The following is an 11,180-nucleotide window of genomic DNA, read 5'->3' as shown; positions in this document are numbered from 1 at the left end:
AATAGTGCAGGCTCCTTACACTTATCATAATGTTGGCTACAAAGCACCAACTCACAGGATCATCATAAAATTCTAGTTTATTGGACAGATGCAAAAGTCAGACCATAAACCTTGGTGCCGATCCCCTCAAACACATACACGTTCATGTACACACACACACTCACAGTAGCTAGCTATAAACACTAAGCACTGGTGTCAAGATATACCTATCCCCAAGCACTGGAGTCCGCCGTCAATGGCCAGTCGAGGCTTCTTTCAGTGTGACATTGCTTCAGAAGGGGATCGCCAGCTGGTCCTTCTGGCTGGACAGGGAGGGTGCTGGTCAGGTCAAAGAGGGCACCCTTAGGGGGTCATTGTTCACCACCTTTTATCCCTCTCTGGCAGACATTGGTGACTCCCCAATTCTTGGGCTTACCCAATCCAGGAGTCATTGACCTCAAGGGACATCCCTCTTGGTAGCTGCTGGATGGCAGCTGTCAGCCCTAGGGGTCAAGTCCGCAGGTTCATGCAGTCTCAGGAGTCTGTTGATGAATTTTGATTGACTCACTGCCATGATGTATAGAGCTCTGGAAGTGGTTGATTGGGGGTATTTCAGCCCCAAGGGTCTGTTTCCAGTGTTGATTAGTTCAAAGGGGGCTTTGTTTCAGGGAGTTCCTGGCTCTGTATTGATCCTTTCCTCTTCTTGGTCTGTAGTTTTGTAGGTGTTAATTGTCACTTGTTAACTTGTTTATCCAGACTAGCTACTGTGTTACACAATCAACCATGATTCGTTCGGGACCCACTCCATATAGAGATTCCTGCCCTTGCTAACATCATTACGTGGTACAACTTACTTCTAAAGTACATTTGTAAAAGCATCTACAAGCTCTATTTTCACTACAAGTACACCCTATATAAAAATAATAATAATATAATAAAAGAAAAAGAGAGGAAGGAAGAAAAGGTAAAAAAGAGAAAGCATTCCCAAAAGGGGGCAAATACTGCAAAAGGGGCTTTTGTCATATGGAGGACCTTACACTTCCTTAAAGCAGGGGTGTCAAGCATACAGCCTATGGGCCAGATCTGACTTGCAGAGCCCCATAATTCAGCCCTTGGTGCTGCCCCTTTTTCTGTGTCAGGCCACCCCTGCACACAGTGCCCAGGAAATGTGCCCAGGCCACACTGCCTGCAGCACTTGCCAGGGGCAGATCCCATACTTGGTACTCATTGGGGCTGAGTCCTGGGCTGTGCTGCCCACAATGCTTGTTTGGCTGGGTCCTAGGCCAGGTCCCATGCCATGCTGCCTATGCCTCCCACTCTAGCCGATGGGCCAGACCAACTCAGGACCAGGCACGTGGGCAGGGGCAGATATCCATGGACCTGATTCAATGTGGACCAGCCCCACACCACTTATCTGGCTTGAGGGGCCAAATGAGTTTGATACCTCTGCCTTAAAACATGTGCACAGGCTACACTTGAAGACTTTTGTTAGGGTTATTGGTAATCTTTTGTTGTTATTCATTGTTGAAAGGCTCTCTGTCAGCAGCAGATGAGGAATAATCTTCTTCAGAAAATTCCACAAAGAGCTGCCCTAGTTCAAAATGGGCTGCTGTCTCCCTCCTATTGCTCTCGGTGGAATTGAGGACACAGGCTCTCCTCCCCAAAGATGGCCATTGCTATTCACCGCTCACCTGCTCCCCATGGCACCCCTCAACTCCTGAAAACAAAGTTCACAGTCTTCCCTGAGAAAAACTTTACTTTACTCTTATTGAGAAAAATGGGAGCCAGGGGTCATTTTGAAGGAGGATATGTGAACTGGGAGTAAAAAGTGGCCTATTCTTGCTCAGAACAATAGAAGATGGCAGCCATTTTGGAAGTGGGCAGTGTTCTGTGACGTTATACATGCACCTCTGCAATATCCCGTTAGAAAAAGAACAACAAAATAACCACTATTCCTAAATATTTCATTGCAAAAAATTGCTGATTGCTACAGATGTATTCACTAAGGAGAACAGAAGAGGGTGGCTGGGGGTGGAGGACTAGGAATGTGTCTGTGTGCATGTGTGTATGCAAGATGAGCCCATAGAAACAAGGGAAACAAAATGGAAAGGGGAATGGAGGTATACATTGCAGCTGCTTTATGCTGTTTTTGCTCTGCAGAGAAGTTGTAAATCCATTATAATTGAAGAGTATATTTTGGTGACTTTGTATTGCCTCTGATGGGAGTAATATAGACAGAACATACCAGGGAATCTGACCCTAAAAGTTAAACTAATTTAAAAAACAGCTTTAAGGCTATAGATCGTGGAATCGTTAAAAGTGTCCCATGGTAACACTGCCTTTGGGTTTCCTGTTATTAAATAACATATTAAATTATTGATAATCTGAAAGAAACAAGAAAACGAACAACTCTGGTCTGTACTGACGCTATGAGGAACAACCTCATGAGTCTTTAAAAATCAATTGCATCTAAAACAACCAATTTTTTGTATCCAAAATCTGGGACACTTCACAGAACAAGAGCCCACTACATCCTTCTGCAACCAGAAATCACTTCACCAGAACCAAGGGACTGTAGCGTGGCCACTTCAGTGCGGTGCTATTAGCAGGATAATTAGTCCTGCTGACAGACTGAGCTAATTAGCTGGGGCATAACATCACACAAGCACTTCTGGTTCTGGAGGTATCCTGAAGGCTGCTTACCAAATGAAAGCAGTGTACCTGGTTTCACATAGCACTGCACCTGGGTCAATCATCTCGACCTCATAGTAAATACAGCATACAAATACAGATACAGATAGTTGGTACATAGGCGCAGTCTCTGGGGTATTAGCTGATTCAGGACCAATTTTCCAAGTTCAGGACAAAATGCATATTTAGTGGACTACTGAAGACACTAAGACATGGCCCCAACATTTGGAACAGCTCTGAAAAAATCAGGCCAATCAGTAACTTTAGTTTAATTTAATCTGGTATCACAACTACTGCTATGTAGTAGGGTTACTTAATTTATAGCATCATCTGAGGGCAGAGTTAAGGTTGTTGGGTGCTTGGACTGTGCTTTCTTTCTCATAACCTGTTCAGGTTGCTTTTAGCTGTAACCTCTACTCTGATTTTCCGAGGTTTATAACGCAGCACTGAGTTAAGGACAAGATCATGTCATTTGCCCCAGATTAATCATCCATTCTCTCACCCCACCTTAATGCAGTGCTTGTCTGGGACAAGTATTAAATATCCATCTTTGGAATGCAGGAGTAAGGAGGGACTTCCAGGGCCTTTGTTCCCAGTCCCCTACATTTGCAAGAAACCAAAAGAGCCCAGAATGATAACTGCTGCATCCCTCTTTGTGCACTGCTGCCACAAAACACCCACTAAAAAAGAACTGGCAATGGGCTCCAGGAAGAAAACAGGAGAGACAAGTGCACCACCAATGCTGTGGGCATTTCCATAGCAAGCAATGCATGAGTCAGGCTGAGTTGCGGGGACTCTGGGAAGAGAGGCAGTGGTCACCTGTCATCACATCAAAGGGCTATCTGCATTTTGCTTTTTTAACCCCTGCTCCCAGGCAGGCAACTGTAGCCCAGCCCTGTCAGAGCAGGAAAGAAACTGACTGTATGTGCTCAGGAGCGGGAGCTGCATCGCCCTTCCCCTGGGGTCCTGCCGGCTCCCTCCTGGGTGCTGTCAGGCCTGCAGGAAGTGCAGTGCAGTCCTTAGTGCTGCCTGGTGATTGTTTCCGGCTGGCTGGTTTTGGAGCGTGTGGCATTCCACGTGCTCAGCGTGTGCGTCCGTGTGCGTGGCGGGGGTGGGAGGTGCTGTTTATATCCGTGCACGTGTGTGCGCATGTTCCTCTCGCTAGAGGCAACATCGTAAAGCGGTTCAAGTGACTTGGAAAGAAGTAAGGCACCCATCCACTGGGAGGATGTGCTGGGCACTGGGGACAAGCCCCTCCCCAGCGCCCCCGCCCCATGCTGCCCTGCAAATGCTTCCCGCCGGCTCTCTCCAGCCCACCCATGCTCTCCTCTGAGCACCGAAGGGGCTCAGGATCCAAAATGGCAACTGGAACATGAAATGAAAAGCGCCCCTCTCTGCAGCGGCAGCAGTGGCGGCTCTCCGTATCCGCCTAAAGGGCTCTGACAGCTCACTGACAAGAGAGATTGTTGCCTGGTAACAGCAACGGGGCCCACTGCAGCCAACAGGCACACACCAGCCTGTCCTGCAGCGTCCCACAAGGGAAGTGAATGGTTTTGCATGGGGGGGGAAAGAGAATCGCCCAATTATCAGGGCTCAGCTTTGTGGTATCCCCTCCATACCCCTTCATGAACCGCTAGAGGCAGACATAGGCCCTCCCACAGGCCCTTCCAGGCAAAAGACCCATCTTCTCCATCCCAGTTTAAAGCTTCTATAGGAGGAAGGTCGTGCCTTTGTTTTATGTACAGCATCTAGCGCAGCGTGGGTGCTACTGAAGTGCTCAGCGCCACCAAATGCCTCCGTTTTCCAACAACCCTTTCCCCGTGTCTGACCATCTGCAACCACCCCACTGGTACCTATTCCTGACCTCCTTCCTGCTGCCTGAAACATCCCACCAGTCCCCCTCCAAACACATCCGAGTGACAGAATCACTGGCTAACTTTCCACCCATGCCTTTCCACTGCTGACCTGTTTCATGCCCGGTCCTGCTTTTCCTTCCATCCCTCTCAGTGTCACACAGTCTCCTAGGTGTATGTCCCTCAGAGGTGGTACCGAGTATCTTTCTTTAGGGTTCCCACCTGCTTCTCAATTCACCATCTGCCTTTGCTACTCTCCCTGTGGTAATGGGGAAGGGGAAGCAACCAGGGCAGCTATGGACACCATTTCACTTTCAGACATGAAGAGTATTCAGCCAGTCGCTCCTGTAAAACCTAGAGTCTGGTTTCTGTACGCTTCTAGGCCCATGGGCTAGAACAAGAGTGCAGCTGAACTTAGCCAAGCAGCTTCCACCAGTAATAGAAGATGGTGTGGTCTTCAGGACTGAGACCTAATTCTGACTCTTCTACTACCTGGGGCGAGTCGCTTAAACCATCTGTGTGCATCTACACATGCAATTATCGCAACACAATAAACATCAGTGCAGTTTGTGCTGGAGTCACCTGCTCCTGGGTGAAGCATCTGCACGTGTGCCTGAGACTTCAGCACTTTGAGCCACGACAGAGCAGTCCTGGATTCACAGGGGGCATGGGGTCAGCCCTGGGCTCTGGATAGTGGCGATGGGCAGCAAAGGGGCTGGTTGGGGCACAAGGGTGCTACAACACAGGGCTAGGTGGCAGGCAGCCCCCATACTTCAGCATCCTTGTGCCCCAGTCAGCCTCTGTCACTGTCTACATGTGCATTGCAGTGCACTTAATGACTCTGCTCTAAGATAGTACTGTCCCCAACAGTACTATCTTATGGTAGAGTTAATTAATTTACTGAGCCCTAAGGTTGGCGCACATGTAGATAGTGATGCATTACTGCGGAGCTCATTAGTCATCTCTGCAGTAAAGCTAATGTGTAGATGCACCCTCTGTGTCCCACCATTCCCATCTGCTGAAGGGAGATAACAATATGTACCTCAAAGGTTCTTTAGGTCAGTGTCTGTGTAGCGCTGTTGGACTAGTGACTCAATGATCAGTGATGTTGCACTTTTGAGAAGCTCTTGGAAAACACTGTCTTTGGAGATGTTGACAAAGTTTGTACCTAAGTTTTAGCCAAACCCCATAGTCAACTTCATACAAATCCTTTATGCCTGAGTTTACATATGCTTTGAACTGGGGCTCATACATGCAGCAGGAAGCCCAGCTTAGAGCCCAGGTTTCACTTCAAGGAGAGAAGATGCACCAAAAACCCAAGGAGTGGACAACATGGATTTTGACAGACCTCTAATCCCATCCCACAATTCCCTAGGGATGTGTGTTTCAGCCCTTCTACCTATTAACTTCCCTACTTTCTTCCCATCCATCAGAAGCCATCTGCCAGTTTATATACACCTGGTTGGTGCTTTACCCTTCATCCCACATAGCTTGCTCCATTTGCTGCACAGATCAATGTAGTCAAACAGATGCTGTTCACAGAGGAGCAGGCAAGGGTTCTGGCTAACCTCCATATGACTACAACAAAACATGGCTTTGGAACAAGCATATGAAATATGTACTGTTACAATAACATCTCAAAGAGGCTGGCAGAGATAGGGATTGATCAGACAGCTGCCCAGCACTAAAGGAGAGCATTCAAAACATAAAGGATCCCTAACACAAGGCAGAGTACAGCAACTGCAAATCCAGCACTCCCCATCTACCTGCTGCTACAACAAGTCGACTGGGTGCTCACTGCTGCCTGAGTACGAAGCCCACAGTCCTGTATGGCAGAGCCTGAAGCAGGGATAGTCTGATTTTTAGACTGGAAGGAGAGGCAATAGTGGCAGTACTACAAACGCTGGTGGCAGGTGGGGTGGAGGTCCTCAGAGCACACCATCACTTTGGAGCATGCCTCAGAGCAGACATGGACTGGGCATGTATCCCACTTGGGAAGGGGCCTGAGGAGTAACCTCTGCAGGAAGTGGCACCAGAGCAGAAGCAGGAGCTGCAGCATCCTCCACGTCATTATCATGTTATGATGTGACAGGGAAAATTGCAGCCCAAAAGGGAGAAGTTTATAGGTTGTAACCAATGCAGTGATTTTTCTGGAGGGTGTGTGATGTACAAGATGCCTTTAGCTTCAGTTGTGGGCAGAAGTCACACCATTTCCCTGGCCCCTTCCTACAAGTCCATCACCACCACCACATGCAATCCTAGATGAATTTCAAGTGTGAGAAAATACTTAAACGTGATTAATAATCCATTTGCACGCATTCTTTTTTTTTTAAAGAATCAAAGATGAGATTACAGGCTCAGCAAGCATGAGCACATATTTCAGACAGCCTGCGTTATAAGTCCCAGTGGCTGCATTAAGTAAAAGGTCCTTTTGAGAATGGCAGTACCTGGAATAATGCTCTCTATTCACAGCACTCTGGCTAGGCAAAAAGGACCCTCCTCTGTGGCTGGCAATCCCTTCTATCCTGGTTCAACATCTGGAGAGAATTTCCCCAAATTTCCCCCCTCTCTCCGCCAGGAATTGGTACCTGAGAATTTTTCATACAGGAAAAACTCAGGACCAATGAGATCTGGGCAAAGCAAATTTCCAATCGCTGCCCTATACTTTGCAAATCCTCTCCACTCCTTGATGTGCTGTTCAATCAGTGGACAAATCTCCTTATCACAGATTGGTGGGACAGACCACTAGCCTGGAAATGTTGTTTCTTCTTCCTTTCAGGGAACTCCAGCAGGTTAACATCCTCTAAGGCTTCCCTGACTTGAAATAACATTAAAATTGGGTGCTGGTCTGATTATGGCACCATAGCCAGATCCACAAAACAGACTTCGTTAAACAAATTTAAAAAAAAAACAACCTAAATAAAATCTGTATCTTTACTCTTACCTGTCCAGCCTTCCTGGGAAAGGCTGTATTGTGGCTAGCAGCGGTTTCTGGACAGACCAGAGGGATGAAAGCGCTGACTCACAGTTTGGCCATGACAGAGCAGAAAATTGGAGTTCTCATTTTCTTTTCATGTACAAAAAACAATAGGCTCTTCCATTGCCTAGACAGGGCCTTCCACCTCTGGTAGGTCAAGGAAATCAGCCAGGAGAAAACCCTGAACTGACAGGGCAAACAAAAAGGTGCAGGGGTTGGCTTGCTGCATGAAATGAAGCACAGGAAGCCCTATCAACATGTGGACTGCCAGAGAGGGGGTGCAGAATATGGAGAGGGAGGGAGAAAGCTAGGAGGAGGAGAGAAAGGTCTTTGAGAGTGTCCAGTGGATGAAGGAGAAGGACTGGGGAGCAGTATCTAAGCAGATGCTCCCTCTGATGGCCTCCATGCTTCAGCCCCCAGTGTGTGCGCCAACCTCCCCGTACCAGACTAAGTGGGGAACAGGCTGTGGGAAGCATTTTCACACTGCCACTCTCTCCCTCAGTTACTGATCTCTGCTTTAAATGGGTCAAGAGGGAATAAAGATGCTGTAGCTCGCTCACTCATTTTTTCTGCCTGTCTCAAAGCACATTTATCAATAGCACTGACTTTCCCTCCTCGTCCTCTGCTTTGTCACAGTGGATTTGCTCTCATGCTGCCACAGACCCAGACTGTTAGAGACCCCAGAGACATCTCCTCTGGTTGGGCTGTGTCAATGGCAATTAACTTCCAATTAAAAGCCTGGTCCCTGGTGCAGCCTGCTGCAGAGGTGCCACATGTCAGGACAGGATAGGCTGTCCCCTGTGACTGCTGGGAGGGAACATGGCATCCAGTAGGCAGAGAGCAGGTCCCAGCTGAGGTAGCTCAACACACCCCCCAGCTAGGCCAGGCAGAGGCACAATTTCAGCTCACCTACTAACTTTACTGCTTACAGTCTTTGCACAAGTCCCAGGTTCTCCTCTCAACCTTAGGAACAGGTGAGATGTAACTCATCTGCAGTGTGTCCCACTGCCAGAAATAGGATTTAGGGAAGGGGAGAATGGGGAAAAGAAAGAGCTCCCCAATAACTGGCTTTGTCTGACACATGGATAGAAGCATCCAGGCAAGGTGATGATGCTCAGTGTCCCTGCAAGGCCCTTACAGCTTGTGGGGTGGAGCAATTCATGTCCTTACTTGGCCCCTTTTCAAGCTCTGTGAGCTGTGCCTGGACCCCACCTGAGATGTATGCAAAACCTTAGTTAGACGACAGAGCACAATAGAACTGATGAAACATCATGCTGCAGCTTTTGACGTTAATGACCTCCAAGTGGTATTGCTCTTTCTGAAATACAGTATCACTCATGCAAATGGGTCTCCGCTCACTTAACTGTCAGATTGTGCAGACTAGGGATATGGCTACACAGTCATCCCAGCTGTGACCACCACATAACACAGACACACCTTCATTAGCTTTGGACTGGCAAGCTCAGGGACTGGTAACTGTCTAGCTGTGGCAGCATGTAGCGTAGTGCAGGCTACTGTACTCAGCTTCTTGAGTGGCTTTTGCTGCTGCATTGAGCACCATGATTAGTGGTCCCTGAGCTAGCTGCTTTAAAGTTGGCTTGGGTATACCTCAACTGAAATGCCACCACAGGGATGGCTGCTGCCCAGATGTATGCTCTGTCTGTGAGCATCACATCACCCGCCTGCGAAGCATAGCGACTTCTGGAGTGAAATGCATGGGAACTGACATGACGGCACTGCATAGCTCTTTGGGGCAGGAAGCAAATTAAAATCTAAAGGACTCTTCAGGAGGAATTTAGCAAAGCAGAGCATAATTAACCCTACAGCAGTTGAATTTGGCTAGAGCGGCAGGGACTTCTCTGGGCTGTGGTGCCAGAGTGGCTACAGCACCGAGTCACAGATCATGGGATCACAAAGAAGCAGGTCAGGAAAGGACTTCCGGAGGTCTTCTAGTCCAACCCCCCTGCCTGAGACAGGATCATCCCTGTCCAAACCACCCTATGCAAATCATAAATCCATAAATCTAAACTCTTCATAAAATTACAGTCAAACCTGACACAACACAAGACATAACACCCTAACCTGCCACAAGTAAAGCAGGGGAACCATGGTAGGCAGCATCCTGCTTCTACAAAAGGTTGTTAATGTACACTCAAGAAATCCCAGGTAGAGGGCCATGTCCCATTCTATAGAGGAAAGCAATAACGTCCACAGTCCATGCCAATCTATGGGGTAAAATTCCTTCATGACCCCCAGTATGGCGATTCATTGGTCTGACCCTGAGCAGAGGAGGAAGATGCTTTACCCAGGATCTAGAGGTGTGATTTCAAGCCTTATTCCAGCCACTCCACTCAGCCAATGTGTAAATGGGTACCTTGTCATTCAAGGAGGGGAGACAGTAGGGGCGAGGTATGATGCTATCTGTATCTCCTATTTGGGTACCATTAGCTACAAAAACTGGCATTTTTTAACCATGCTAGCCCAATGGGCCACCTTGGCTTGGGTGGACATTTGAACTGATGCTGCAGGCTTGTTCCTGTAAAATTGCATTCACAATGTTAATACTTGCTACTAGTCAGCCCTTTATTGTAGCATCCCATCTGGAGAGTCAGCACCTTATCCCCCACCCTCACATCATGCTGGGCTCCTGGTCCAACACTGAGTCAGTAGGAAAAGAGAACGATCTGTTGAGCCATTGCTACTCCATTCCATAGCACCCAGCCTCCTATCCAAGTACCATCCAGTGCCTGCTTTACTGAACTGGTGTGCTTGGATGAGAAAAGCATGCTTTAACCACATCTCAACATGTGCCTCTCAAGCAGTAGGCCACAGGGCTCTCCCAGGAAGCACGTGCACCCAGTTCTGTCAAAACGCTGAAGCATCTGTCAGTCTTCAAGCAGTGACCCTGGTGCTGGCCCACGCCGGGACTCTTTGACAGTCTGCCAACTAACACCAGCCCCCTTTCTGCCCACAGAGTAGGAGCTTCCATCTGTCCCTGTCCAGTATTCTGTTGGTATAAATTCAACAGTGGTTGCATTTGCAAATGATTCCCAATTTGGAGAAACCAAACTGCAATGTGACCTTGAGAGATGAATGTAGGGGGAGCTGCAGGCAGCAGGGGGAGATTCTGCCCTAATAAATGTGACAATTTATACCCAGGGAGAGGGAACAAATAGCGCCGAAACAAAATCTGGGAGGGGGCACATCCAGGCAGCTGCCTCCATCATGTTACAGGGAGTTCATTTTCATCTTGTCTCCTTAAATCTGTCCTCATGCTGTGCTTTCATGTAACCAAGCAATACAGTTGCCCCAGGGAAGATATGAGGTTTGGATCAGATTGGCTGGTTGGGAGATGTCCATGAGAGGGGCTGTAGCTGCAGAAGTGCTTCACAAAATGAAATAGCTTGAGAACCATCATGTTACACACACACGCGCGCACACACACACACACACACACACACACACAGATACAGTATTGCATTTTGGAGACACAAAGCAGGAAGCCACTTCCTTGCTTCTTTTGAAAGCACCATGGCTTTGAGCCTCCTTTCCAGTGACCCAGCCGGCTAAAGGGTCTCCCAGCCACAAAGTAAGTGGGTAGCTGGGGATCTACTGTTTGGAAGACCCCCAGCAAATGCAAGGTCTGTTATTAACGATCTCCCTTTTTGGCAGGAGTATCA

The sequence above is a fragment of the Crocodylus porosus genome, unplaced genomic scaffold (assembly GCF_001723895.1).
Source record: "Crocodylus porosus isolate Cpor-Errol unplaced genomic scaffold, CroPor_comp1, whole genome shotgun sequence".
Lineage (NCBI taxonomy): Eukaryota > Metazoa > Chordata > Crocodylia > Crocodylidae > Crocodylus > Crocodylus porosus.
The sequence above is the reverse complement of the archived record's forward strand: the minus strand, read 5'-3'. Positions refer to the sequence as shown.